This window comes from Morone saxatilis, unplaced genomic scaffold (assembly GCF_004916995.1).
Source record: "Morone saxatilis isolate NCDOM2014 unplaced genomic scaffold, NCSU_SB_2.0 Contig18, whole genome shotgun sequence".
NCBI classification, from domain to species: domain Eukaryota; kingdom Metazoa; phylum Chordata; class Actinopteri; family Moronidae; genus Morone; species Morone saxatilis.
Window position 1 is genome coordinate 14,106,516 of NW_023339740.1, and position 14,834 is coordinate 14,121,349.

Sequence of the window (14,834 nt, forward strand, 5' to 3'; positions counted from 1 at the left end):
TGTAATGTAACTTTAAAAAATGAGACCTTCCTTCCTGACCTTCAGCCAGTGGATGGATTTCTATGTGAGGATGCAGGTCGATGTCAGGTCACTCATGCCTATGTGCGAGCATGAGCAACATGATGCCGGCTGCTGTTCACTTAACGGCCACTTGTGTCATTATTAAAATTACTAATGAAAGTTACATATTGCTGTTCCAAGACTTGAAAACTGAAATGGTTGGCAATGTTTTTATTTCATACTATAGTTTTGTTTTAATGTAATAACAAATTACATATTCAATCTGGCAATATCTACAGCATATCATATGACTGCATACTATCGCTTGTCTAAACCCAACAGTTACATTCTCTGTTATAAGGTACTTTAATTGTACCTCAACTTCTGTCTCCCTTTTCTCTATACATCCATTCCTCCAGTATTCTTAACATTCCTGCTCCATCTTTTGGTCCCGGTTTCTCTTTCACTGCACCCATAAAACACAGTCATTAGAACAGGATCAGGCTGAGAGGAGCACAGTCAGATAGGAGCTCTGTCAGCAGAAGGGATTGTTAATTGTAACCATTAAGCTGCCGTTGTTCCATGCTGACAGAGCTCTAATAGAGGGTGGCCTTTGGTTTAAACATGGCTCTTGCCCTGTGGACAGCAGCAAGGCTATAGCGATTTTAACCCAGACCCAACAGCTTCTGTCTTGTAGCTGACACCGGATCATCCCTTTTTCCCTGGTCTTTGGGGATGGAGGCGTGGAGCTGAAACAAATTGTTATCTTTGGTACCTCTTAAAAACATGCCATTAGTCGGAAGATCAGTTCCAGTTTCCTGTTTTCTTCTCTCTGTTCTACTCACACTGATTGTGGCCATGGAAGTGAAGTTTGTTTGCCTTCTTGATCACCACTCAGTTGGCTGTATGTGCAGTTTACCGGGGTTAATTGAAAGACTCAAACTAAATTAAACTCCTGTTAGTCACAGTGCTGAGCCATTATTAAATATTGTATATATTATATAATATTGTAATACTGTTGCTTCGAGTTTTATTACCTGAGTAGTGAATTCTCAATACATTGATCCCAGCTCCTGCATGAAGAAATATTCATGGGCAACAACTTGATGACTAATAAGGTGTTCAGTGGTGTTGAGCTGCTGGACAAACGCTGGCGGTGGTGGTGGTTGATTCAGGCAGTGATGGTTCTTGATTTTGGCATCTCTGTAATGCAAAAGATTGCGGTAAGAATTGGCATACAGCAGGCAGGTACTTTTGGTGATGAATCTTGATCCGTAGACTGGAGGCTGGAGTCAGACAGGGACTTTACTAAACTTTCTTTCTTTACCTGTTTGGATAAACTTGGAAATAATTTTGCTGCCTTCCGAGTTATTCTCAAAGCAAGCTTGTCTTAAGTATGAAAAAATGCATTAAAGAGAGATTAGGCTTGCTTTTACTGAGGTATGAATTAGGAACATTATAAGTCTTTCAAAATTCAAGCTAGAGACGTCAAACTTTAATTAATGTGAAAACATGTGTTCAGTATTAGATTATTTGTATCAGTCACTGAGTTGATACTTGAATTTACATAAATTCTTACTTGTGTTAACAGAAGAGTCTCGGAAAGGTAAATTCATCAAGAATCCATTTGAAGGTTTATGATTACATCTGTTGAGTCCCTGTCAATCTTCACCAGGATGAGAAAAAGGGAGACACCTGGGTGATAATTACAGTTATTTTGGTATTGTTTCCTTCAGGGAAGAAAACCAGTCCATATCAGTCAGATAAGGTTTTGAGGCTCTGGTGTAGAATGAAGCTCATATTTATTCTGTAGTGACCCAAGTTGTTAATTTGACATTTTTTGCCTTGTCTGTTGGACCTGGTAATCCCATTAGGCCACCACTAATTGTTATTGCCTTATTGACTTTCTCCTATTTAATGAAATATTGTGATGTTGTCCTAATTTTTCATCTGGCACCACCATCAGGTTAATATTTATATATATATAATTTGTCAAGTACTTTCCTTTATGACCAAATACCTCCAACACTAATTACATCTCCATTATCCATCCATCACTTTGTTTCTAGAGACAGTGAATGATAGTATGTGATAGCAACACATTAAACTAACATGGTTAACATGGTAAACATTATACCTGCTAAACTTCAGCATGCTGACTTGCTGATAACTGTTTTGAGATACCGATATTACTAAAAATCAGATACAGGAAGAAATAATATTATTAAACTAAAGTATTGGTTCAATACATTACCCCCATCACTGTTTATCTTGCCAGCAGACAATGGCCTTAAGAAAGTTATCTTACCTATCCAATGAGTGGATATGATGGTAAGTGATTTAAATATTCTCTCTGATCTACTGACCTGGCACAAATCCGAATAATTTGTCTCACTTCTTGGCTAAAGAAGCACATGGTTATCATGCACTAACTGTGAATCAGAGCTGTTGTGAGGCTTCTCTGTTTCAACTCTCACTGCAAAATTTCAAGGCTGTGTGGATCCATTTGATGATCAACATGACCTGACAGGGCTCATGAAATGCTTTAGATACAGTTCTCCATTCAAGTCCTTAATTCAGCTCTGAAGGCTTTCTAGTTAAGGAGATACCATGTTGAGCTCCAGGACAAAAGGAGGATTTTGAGGTTTGAGTATTCTGCTCTGAGACTTTTCAATCATCCACATGCCCAGCAAGGGAGTGGAGGTGAGGAATTGTAAAAGCAGAAAGACCGGCACTTTACTGTCTAAAAAAAAAAAGAGAGATGTGACAATTTGTTCTATCAGTTACCAGTCTGTGTGGTAGGGCTTTTAGGAAAGCATGCTGTCTTGTTCAAACCCACAGAATTTTATTTTAAATTATGCTCAAGGAGCCAAGGTTATGAAACATACCAAATATGTCAGGTTGTATCATGGAGAAATGTGTGTGGGCATAAAAATGATGCACAAGACGTGTTGAATTTTCTATTTGATGTAATGGTGCTGATAAAAGAAACATGGCATCAATTAAATATTGAAACAAGCAGATATTGTATGGAATATACAATTACAAGTATGGGCTTTTTTAACTACAAATGCAAATTAATCGAAAATGTGAAGAAAATAATTGGACTTCAAGAGGTTAATAAGCTTTTTTTTTGTTAGATTCCTGTCAGTTGCATTTAATTTGCTATGTGCATCATGGCCACATGTGTGCTTTGAGCTGGTGTATGCCCTCTTCCAGTGCGAATGCCAAGGATGGGTACCCATGGTTTATTCATAGAGAGGTGGTAGAATGCCTGATGGCTCATAGGGCTACGAGGCCAGGCTTTGTGAAGGACAATAGACGAAGTGAAGCCTGATAAACAGAATTCGGTTTCCCTCTGTTGATTATGTATGTTGATGTGTGGAAGGAATGCTTTTCATCACCTATACCTCTTTTCTATTCTGTTCAGGTATTTTCTTTAACTCAAGTTCTTTTCTACAATATGCCCTGTCAGTCATTTCATTCTTTGGCCAAATCTCGCAGAACAATAGACAGAACTCATTACTGCTTCATTAATCACATCGCTGCTACATTAATCACACATTTTTCTATCATTGGATGCAATATTTTTTTATTTTCTGCCTTTCTTTACTTTTAATTATGTTTGGACAAGGTGCACGTATAAAATTTGATTGGCTGCACGTGTCTCTATAAGGATTCCACAGGGACATGGACACAATTCTAATGATCTACCCTAGGTTTTGTGAGCTTCATTGTACTGCTGAAGCTTTTAACAAAATGCCACTTCCATAGCATTAAGCCCTCTTCACTTGACAGGTCAGAAATGATTCACTAATAATTTCTCGATCCCACTAAATGCCTCCAGGTTTGCTAGTGCAAAGAAACTGCAGCAGTGTGTAGAAACTTATTATGTGGAATATATTTAAGGTGCTCTGTACATGAGAAGCCTGCAGCAGAAAAGAATAGGTAGTTTGGTTTCTCTCCATCACACAGTCACTGTCCACATTCCCTCCTCCTAATTGTATCTCATTAGAATAGATATGTGAATATCTCTAACATTAGACTCTCAGATTAAGATCTCAATTAGAGGAGGGAATCTGTCTGCCTGTTTAAAATGAATCACTATTCATATTCATGTATTTCCATATCCTCCTTTCCATGCAATGGTTCACTGAATTTTGAAGCTTTAATAGCCAGGACTAATTGACTGCAAACCTCTCAAATGGTTTTCTTAATGGCCTCGTGCTTTCTGTCCAATCGCTTTTCAGAAAGAATTCTCTCAGCTGCTGTAAAGGTACTGTTTGCTTTTTTAGTGTTTACTTGAGGCCTTAAAGGCATATTAAATTTCCTCCTCAAAGGCTGCATTTAGAGCTCTGGAGGAACTATACATCTCACTCAGCGTGTTTACATTCCCTCAAATAAACTGGTTATTGTCGTTTTCTGCTTTCTAACATCATGTAAATGCCTGAAAACTGCATTTCTGTAAACTTGGTAGGGCAATAAACCGAGTTAAATCCAACCAGATTTCTACATGTAAATGTTTAACCAGGATTCAGACTGCAATTTAAACATGCATGTTATAGGACAAAGACTTAAGACAGGGAGAGTATTACTCTGATGGTAATGTGGTGAAATGAATAGAAAACCCATTACTCTTAGCGGTTCTACGCTGTACCCAAAATAACTGAATCCAAAGTTTGACTAAAACTGAAAATGAAATAAATAAGTAAAAATAAAAAATTCCCCAGCTGAATAGTAGACTATTTGTTAAATACAGACACACATGCAGTAAGTGAAATGATCCAAACAAGAAAGACGAATGACAACAAGCTGAGGTTTAGCAGGCATCAGGTTTACCCCCATATTAAAATGGCTGATGGGAAGGTCGTTATAATGTTAACCTAATGATTGCACTAGATGAGAAGTTAAGTGATTACAGTTCATTTAGTAGTTAAGGGGATCACCAAAGTCAGTAGGATACACCTTCTAGGAGCCATGAATGCACAAAAAATTGTGCCAATAGATTGTTGTTATATTATGTTGATGAGAGATTTAACTGGATTTTTAAATGATCTGTCCAGCTGGTGGCACTAAATGAAAAATCGGTAGGCATCATTCTCTTTGCACTATGTACATCTGTGCCAAATTTCATGGCAATCTATTCATATAGTTGTCGGGGCATTTCACTATAAATCAAAAATGTCATCTTCATGGTGGAGCTAGATTAAAAGTCGAGGGAACACTGTAGGACTCATCTTGTGGAAAATATTAATATTTGCACATGGTAATGCATCCAATAGTTGATGAGATATTTCCATATCTATATATAATCTGAACCAAACCAAACCGTCAGTGCCATCCATAGAGATATGCAGCTAGAATGGCTAAAAAATATGGTCAGAGACCAACTTCATGTATATATACAGTATAGGTTTTTAACCTGGTTTCTTTTCTGCTTTGTATTTGAGTCCAGACTGATGTTGACAGTATTACTTGCTTAGCAGTGATTTGTGAACCACATACTGTATATTGTTTCACTATTAATTAGCCTGCTTTCTCTTTTTTTTATCTTCTTGCATGTCCAAAATCTCCCATGTGATGAAGAAGGAAAAGGAAGTGTGTGTGTGTGTGTGTGTGTGTGTATGTGGGGAGGGGTTATAATCCACTGTTGGGAGACTAGCTCTACTACCTCTTATTGCCTCTCACCTCTTGCCAGCTCACCAGATCAATTGTGGAGGAGCTCTGGAGACCACAGCAGCTGCTGACAGAGTCACTATACTTGTAGCTCATCCAGTGTTTCTGCTTATTGATTGCACGGGTGCATGTAGAGGTTGCAACAAACTCATCGCCCTTCCGCTCTTCCAGCTCCACAGCCTTTATAGCAATGCCATTTTCAGTCCTCAGATCTCCACTCCCTCCACCCACAGCTATCTTTGCACACTTCCACCAGGGCATGGAAGCAAGAAGGAGGAGGCCTGGGCTTGCTGAGACGGATGCAGAAAATAGCCCCACTGCAGGCAGAATGAAAATACTCTGTTCCGGGGAAGTGTGTGACCATAAGGGACAGTCTGAATTGGACACCTCTACAGAGGTGTGAAGTAGAGTTTTTGTCTCTTTCCACAGATAGGAAGGGGAAGAGGAGGTTATGGTGGGTGTGAGGAGGGTGTGCTATGTGGCTGTAATAGTGCAGTGGGAGTAAATAGACCAGGGGAGAGAGAAAACTCAGGGGACTGTCACCAATTGTCACCATGAGTTGCCCAGCTTTTGTATTAATTTTCCTTTTTGTGTGTCAGGGGACCAAGGTGAGATTATTTCTCAGCTACAAATATATGTGTGAGTGCCCATACGTTTGTGTGTGTATGGATAAGTGTGTGATCTGAACTGAACCCATTGTGATGAAATGGCTTACACCCATAGCTAGGGACCAGGGTCTTTCTCCATCTTGCCGTAGGGTCCATGCTAGTTTGAGGCTGTCACTGTGAATACAGGTCTGAATGAACGTTCTGTCTTCCTTTCATTATTCACCACCGCTCCTGAGCCATACCTCACATCTCCCCTGAGGGGGGAGGTGTGCTGTCACAGATTCTTACTGCTAGCAAGACACAGCTTTTTCTGTCTTAGGATCAGTAGTTTCTTCAAACGAAAGTCAGGGACGTTTAAAGGAGAAATCCACACTTAGATAGTCTTTTAGGTATTATCAACCTATGATGAAAAGTTCTGATTTAATTTTCAAGTGTGCATATTTTCCCTCAAGCTGCCTCATCGTCCTTTTCTTTAAGTGATTCATTCTTTAAACCTTTATACAAATTTTGAGGAATCATTGAGGGCAAGCCCTCATTTTCAGTGATAAATTAAAACAGAATAAATAGAGAAAACAGACAACAACAGAACAGTTAAAAACAGTGACAGCTGAGTGGAGAAGTTTGTAATCATGCTTTCAAAATGACCTGTAGGTACAACTTCGCTGTGTTTTAATGTGGGTTGTAAAATGTAAATGTAAAAACACTCTAATTTAGTGTTAGCATGCAGGACTTTGAGCATCCAATCACTTGAGTGACTCAACGTTTAAGGCATATAGTAGCATATATATGCCAATGTAGGGGAGTGACCATCGCCTGCTGAGGCAAATTCAAACGTCTTTGCTATTGGTTGAGGCTGGGACTTCGCCAGTGAAAGTTAACCAAGCTGAACTTGCCAGCACCTTGCATGTTAGCTAACGTCCATCGGGGTGTGTGTGTGTGTGTGAGCACATGGGTGAATGAGGGGCAAATTGTTACGTAATTTGTTTATGCTACTAAAACAAAACAAAAACTGATGAACAAGACATAAAAATAAAATGATTATTAATTTGTATGATTTAGTGCTGAGAAAGAAATTAGCAGACTAGATAGATGAAGAGTAAAGCCCTGCTGACTTTGCTTTAGGCAGTGTCAAAAGAGATGTGTTAAACGTCTTGCATTTACACTAGCTCTTTTTCAGGTTGGCACAATTAAGGAGATAGAAGTGGGTCACTGCCTTGCTTGTGGGCACTGACAACACTATTGATGGACATTGTGAAGTTACAATCTGTCACATTCTGGGTATGGAGTAGGATCCCTTCATGCCACCATGTCTTTGAATTAAAATTCAGCCTCAGCTCTCTCATATAAATCCTGCATTGTTGATGTCCACTGAATCCCAGGGGCTGTGATGAAGTGTTGTAATTTGCCCTTTTTGTTAATGTTTCCTCGGCCTGTCTTGCCTGCTTCTATTTAAGTTAGTGATTTTCTGAATTTCCTAGAATACCTTCTAACGTCTCCTAGAGATCTCCACAGGACCGTCAGTATCCAGCTGAGTTTTATGTGTCGGTGGAAAGAGCAATGAACGTAACCGGAGTGAAAGTAATGGCAGGATGGTGTGTTTCAACTTGGAACAAATTAGCATTAGCCTTTCACTTAAGAGACTCTTAGAGTTTTGGGAGAGGCTGATGTTGATGAACTTTGAGCTTACTGTCAGAGGAGAAAATATTTATTTTTCTTCTGTTATTAATTCCTGCTTGTAATAATCGTGTAAGCCAATACTATTGATTTATTACCTCAGTAAACAGTTTTGTAATTTTTTTATGGTCTCAATCGCTAGTTTCAAGTCTTCAATACATATTATCCTCCCATTCAGAGTAAAAAAAGCCATAAAGCAGGGTATGCTTTAGGACATGGCTCTCTTGTAATTGACAAGTTGCTACCATGGCATGTCCCCTTGTCCCTCTCAGTCAGGTCCAATCAGGATTCAGGTGTAGCAATCCCTGTCCTCCCCATCGCCACACTCTCGTCCAAATATGCTCACCTTTTATTCCCATAATCAAAGATGGTGATGGCCATAATGCCAAACTTGAGGCTTCTAAACAATAGTTTACAATTTGTAGTTGTTCCGTTTTGAGAGAATGGCACAAAATTTTAATGCGTAGCATAAATTGCTCAAAGGTTTCTGTAATTAGATCTCATTATGGTTGTTTAAATATTATCAATGGGGTGCCACTTCACATCTACATTTGGCCACTGCTACTCAGGAGAAAAGTAATAAAAAAATTAATTAAAAAAATGGACTCGGGAAGAAGGATCCAGGGTACATTGACAGTAACAGGTCCTCCCCTCAGCATACACTGTATGTAAGTAAGTTTTATCCATGCCTCAGGCAAACACCACAGTGCATCTCTGAAAACACACAGAACAGAGCAAGGTAAAAATGCCCCCTTCATCCAGGTAGATCTCTAGTCAGACCTCTTGATATTTGCCTGTGGTTTGCTCCTCGATTTTGTGAGACTGCTGGCCTCTTGAGAATGAGATTCTCCTGTGTCTCCTGTCTTTTTTTAATTTTTTGGCTGTAAGCCAGAAGAGCCACTGAGCTGAAAACAAACACTGAGTTGGGAGATGAGACATGAATAAAAAAGAATTAAGCTAATGCATAGATCTTTGAAAACAAGTCCTTGATGTTGCGTCTTTCAAGCCACATCTGGAATTGAAAGATTGTTTGTGTCAGTGCTAATCATCAGACCTGAGAGGACAGAATACATTTCACATATGAAAGGTTGGAATACAATACAAGGTGTCAGTATTGAGCACTTCCGCTATACTTATGGCTCACTTACTCCTTGGCCATGTTTATTTTTCAGAGTTAGTTAAGTGATGCAGTGAATCAAGCTCCAGGGGTGTTGTTAACTATGTTTACTTTCCTCTTATTGGTATTTCTTTTGGAGGAGGAATGCCGTGTACTCACAGAGCAGCTGGCAGAGAGGTCAAAAGACAATACAAAGCCCCATGAGAACCTTCCCTATATTTATGTTTCTGTGTCCCTCAACCCTTCCTCCACACACACACACACAAACACATTCAGTGTACGCCTCCTCCCAGACAATCATGCTAATTATTCCTGATTTACTCCGACATCTAGTTACATCAGCATTTAATGAACTTCCCAATTAAATAAAGTGGCTTCAACAGCACTAATTTCTTCCTTGAAATTGTTCGATTTCGTGGACAGAAAATCCTATTTGGTCTAGGTAGGAGTTGAATGTTATCAATACATTACTCAGGGTGTCCGCGGGGTCTTAAAAAGTATTAACCAAGTTTGATACATCTAAATGTCGGATAAATGATCTAGGCCCTTAAAAAGTATTAAAAGTCTTAATCGCGTATTTTACTGAAGTATTCAATTTTCAGCTTGTCAACAAAGTATCCATTGAATGTATAATTATTTCCTCCTCGCGACTATTTTTATACTACGATCGTGTCAGGGTCTCGGCTGTGTCGAACATCTAGCCTCGGACTGCGTTAGTAGTCTTTGGGGCCGTGCGCATTAACTACAAGTTAGTACGTTAAAGACTGTGTTTGCTCGCTCAAGACAGTCATTGGTGGCGATAGGTCTTAAGGATTTTTTGGAATGGTCTTTAAAATAGTCTTATACAAAGGGTATTACTTATCTAATCCCAGGATTCCTGCATATACCCTGATTACTATTTACACCAATGAGTTTGTGCAACTTTTTTTCCCTCGTCTTTCTCCAAAGTACAGTAATGTGGTTTCACAAGGTTGGATTTGGAATTGCTGTTTAAGTTCTGTCACATGAGAAGAATCATGAAGATTATGAAGCTCATTTTGATGCACTTATACTATTCCTGTGAGGGTTCTTGGCGAACAACAACAATAAAAATCTGATACTTTTATTGATTTAGGGGGAAATTACTTGCTTGTACCAATGAAGGTATAAGATCAACTACAGATAAGTTTCCCGGGGGGTGCAAGAGATTCAGTGTCTTGGTCAAGGGCACTTGAAACCTGTGTCCTTCGATCTGTTAAATCATGGTCTTGCAGGTGCCTTTGTCACTTTCCTGCTCATTTACTTGCTTGATTATGTTCACACCTCTTTTTCACAGCCTCTTTCGGAGACCTAACCCTCCGAGGATGAAGCGAGATATCACAGATTATTTGTTTCTTTATAAGGCATGATTGTGGATATCATAAATAATAAAATGTCTTATGATTTTTCAGGTCTGTTACAAAGCTGCTACACAGATAAGTAAAAGAAAGTGGCCTCATGGTTTGAATAGCAGTTAAATCACCTTGAACCACAAAGGTTTTTCCGCAGTGAGCCACTGTATTGTTATGTTAGAATATAAGGAGCAAATAAAACATTTCTTATCACATTTAATGTTTCTATGGCTGTCAACGACTATAGATTTTCCTTGTCGACTAGTAGTTGTTAGATTAAGCCATTCGTTCACTAGTCGTCAAACGTTATTTTAGTCGACTATTTGGGGACATGTTTCCCTTTCTTACTCACACTTCTACCGTGTGAAAGACATACACTATGTGACATGTTGCTCTACTTTGTGAGTAATTATATTACTTTGACAAACTTGGCAGTGCTGGGTGTTGATGATGCTTGTGGGTGACACACTTAAGAACAGGTGTAAGAGTACTAGAGGAGTGTGATATGGATAAAACCATTCGTCAGAGCGTATGTGTTTTTATAGTGCAATATTGATTCTGTCTAAGTGTAACCAGCACATACAACCAGAAAACTTAAAAGAAAAGATATAGGTATGAACTTTATAGCAGAACCTGTTGTCTCAAGGTATATATTGTCATACCTGTCATATAGCCCAAATTATACTAAGGGGATAAATGTTATTTCCAGTGGTTTACCATCAATATTATTCAGTTTGGCATTCAAACTAAACTCTGTAACCACATTAAAAAACAAATTCACACCTCCATTAAAGTCTGATTTCTTTCCACTGAAAGGTATTTTGTTTGTTTTGCAAGTGCAACACAATAGGTTTGGGAACATTCTCTTCAAATAAAAGGCAGTGTGCACAAGGAAAGTGAAGGGTATTTTGTAAAGTAATACGATCACTTTCCATGTCTAATAGACAAAACACTTGACTTCTGCGAGGTCATTAATTATAAAGAGCCTGGTTGCATAACATAGAGAGCAAGACCAGGACTGACTTATTTTGTAGAACCATTATTAGGAACAGGTACTGGTCTGTGGGATATATTGGTTTTGTGGTGCTGATACCAACTGCTTGTTCACTTGCTGGCTCTTTGTCTAGGATGATGGATCGGTGTTGAGAGAAGGAGTGTGACTGTGATGATCATAAATGTTGAGTCTGCTCTGAGGCGGCAGGGAGGAACGACTGACCTGTTTTTTTAGACGGTTCAGTCTCATCTGCCTCTGTATCCTGCAGGAGAGCACATTTCAATCCCAGCAGCTACCAGACACAGACACAGGTTAAGTGGATGCATGTTGACTTCATGAGAGACTATAGGGAAATAGATGGCACCCAATCAGACAGCGGGCATGCAGGCTGAGACCAGAAAAGGGCACAAGGAGGAAATAGAACATCTTGCTTGTCGTATAATTAAAACATTCAAGCCAGGAGCGAGTTTTGATTATGATGGGACAGTTAATCTGTCTGCTATTTCTTTATTAATTTCCCTGGTGGGAGGAAATATGGATTACTGGTCAGTGAAATGTACCTTCCAAAGATCAGACCTGCTTTGGTCTGCTTATCATTGTTTAATAATAGATGTTGGTAAGTATGTAGTTTATTTTTTGTCAGACAGCAGTAATCATTCAAATAAAATAGATACATAAAAAAGACAAACAAATATAATCAGTATCAGACTGATTATTTCTAATATGGAAAGAGCTTAGAATATGTGATATTTTATGGAAGCTTAGAGCAACATATGACAGTGATTAAGGTTACAAACATGTATAACATATAATAATACACTTTTATTCTGAAATGAGATCACTAAGCCCCACCCCCATAGTTACTGTTGCTATGCCTGTCTGCTCCCTCACAGTATGTATGCAGTTATCAATGTTATATATTAATAGAAATGTGTAGGCATACAAAAATGTGATTTGATTTTGAAGTTTTCAATTCAATTGAATACATTTTTTTTCAGAGGTAAATTGTAATAAAAGTTATAACACTGATTACATTTTCCAATTAATGATTCTGTGATTTGTGTCTGTTCATTTAAAGTATGCCCTTTCTCAAATACGCCATTGGAGAAATTGCAATGCGGCTAACAAATGGATAAAACGTGCTTGTACGTTCAAAAGAAAGGAAACAATTAAGTATCCCTACTTCAATATCTTTTTTTTCTGTCTGTCTGTTATTTTTAGTAAATGTCGGCTGATAAAGATAAGACACTAGGTTCTTAATTAAAGTTGTAATATTATTTGAAGAGGTTGTATGGCAATTTGGTTTATATATGTATGTTTTGTGTACATTTTTGCAATAGTGACACTGTTTACAAATACATTTGGAGTTGGGTCAAGTATGTATAAATTACCATCTATTTTGAAGCAATTGGACATATTAACAATAGAAGGAGTGATAAGGAAGAACCTAATATTCACTCGCAGAGTCACAGAGTTCTTTGAAATACATCAAAGGGCAACACACTGGATATCAAAAGAAAGTGGAACTAAAATTAATAATATAATTATAGATTAACATGGGAAAACACCTGCAGGGAGGGACACGATTTAATAAAACACCTCAGTTTTGGACAGAGTTTGGTTACAAGGTGAGAATGAGATTTTTTTAAACTCCACTTGATATTGCAAAATACCTCAACAGCTCTCCTCACAAGTGTCATTCTCTCTACTGGCAGGGCTATGACTCTATAGGAGATCATACATATCTTTGAAATAACGGTGAGAACAAGATGAAAGCAATTATTAACATAGATATGTCCCTAGCACAGGTCTCAGATGGGTGAGATAATATACATCAAGTGTGTTTCTGTCGGAAAAGAAGACCTATACTGATACATTAGTCAGTGTACAAATAAGTGAGAAGCCTGCAATAAGCCACAATACACCACTGATATAAAATAATCACACTGAAGAAATAGCTGTTTTTTTTAAACTAAGCATTTATATTGTCATTCTTGAAAGGAACGTGACCTAAACTCAGGACCAGAACTATACATTTTATCAAAAATTGTAAAAAACAAAGTCCAATAAAAATGATCTCATAGAAGAATATTGTAAACTAAATTACTCAAAGTATGCTGAAGAATGACGCATAATCCAATCATCCAAAATATTTTCACTGGATGACCGGCTTAGTTTAACATGCTCCACTAATATCAAAGTACTAATCACCTACGGCTACAACTAAATATTTTGAGTTGGTAGAAAAATGTCTTGTTTGTCGTTTCCTGTGCTAAAGGCAAAAATCCACACACACACACAGTGGAGCGAGGTCTCATACTGTCATGAAGGGATGTTTCATTTTTTCAACCAAAAATAATATGAGATGATTTCATGATGAGTTCCTCCTCTCTGGCTGATGCGTGTAAAATCACTGGTAGAAATGAAAATCTACTGTCCTTCCTGGTATGAGGTTTAAACCTCTTCCACAGCGAGAATATGATAATTATGAACAAGTTACTGTTATAACAAGGTAAATGTTACTGTCACTGTACACATGGTACACATCTTTCTTACATGCTGTTTTCTCTCTCTCTCATCTGTGACAGTATCCCTTGGAGACATGTATGTGTGCGTGTGCCTACAGTATATTGAACTGTCTTTGTCTCGATTTCCGTCCTCATTATCAGAGCAGGTTCAAGGAGATGGGTACTCATTTGCATAGGCAGCCCCGGGCTGAAACCCCTGCGTGTAGCAGCCAGGTGATTCATACCAGCTCCTACAGTCTTATTCTGCAGAAGATTAGATTAAAACCAATCAATCAGTCCAGATCACCCTGACCCAGAGGGAAATGATTCAGGTGACTGCTGTAAGACCATCCATGTTTCTTTTATGTTGGAAAAGCCCAGAATAGCCCTATTTGTCTTGCAACCATGGTAACATTGCAAGTGCATTCAGTTAAATTTATAGACGAGACATTTCTGAAATTCTGAGAACATTCGCACAGCAAGAGGCAGACCAGTGTGAACAGAAAGATTCAAATAAAGGGAGTTATATTGTGAAGTATTGTCCATGTGAAAAAGGATATGTAGGGAAAAACCACAAAAGATTCAAACCACCTGCTCACAGACTCAACGGGACATGTGTGATATTTAGGAGTTAAAATCTGAATGATTAAGTCGGTATGTAAGTAAATGTGAGGTGCTGCCAAGCTTTTTAGCCCTTGAGGCTAATGTTAGCTGGCATCCTACTGTTGACAGATATTAAAGTCCAGGTGAAATGAAATGTGACACGTGCTTACGTAAGCATGAACTAACCACTTTCAACCAATAATGTCGTGCCATTCACCTGTCAATCAATCTTCAACTTTTAGCCATGCAGAGCGAAGATTCATTAGTTAGCTATCTAGCAACAGC

At 38.4% G+C, this 14,834-nt stretch overlaps 1 protein-coding gene across 1 annotated transcript in view; it reads left to right on the plus strand.

Moving 5' to 3' along the window:
• tex264a (testis expressed 264, ER-phagy receptor a) overlaps window positions 1–14,834 on the plus strand; it is a 65,244-nt gene that overhangs the window by 40,835 nt on the left and 9,575 nt on the right. The gene's annotated exons all lie outside the window — the stretch shown is intronic.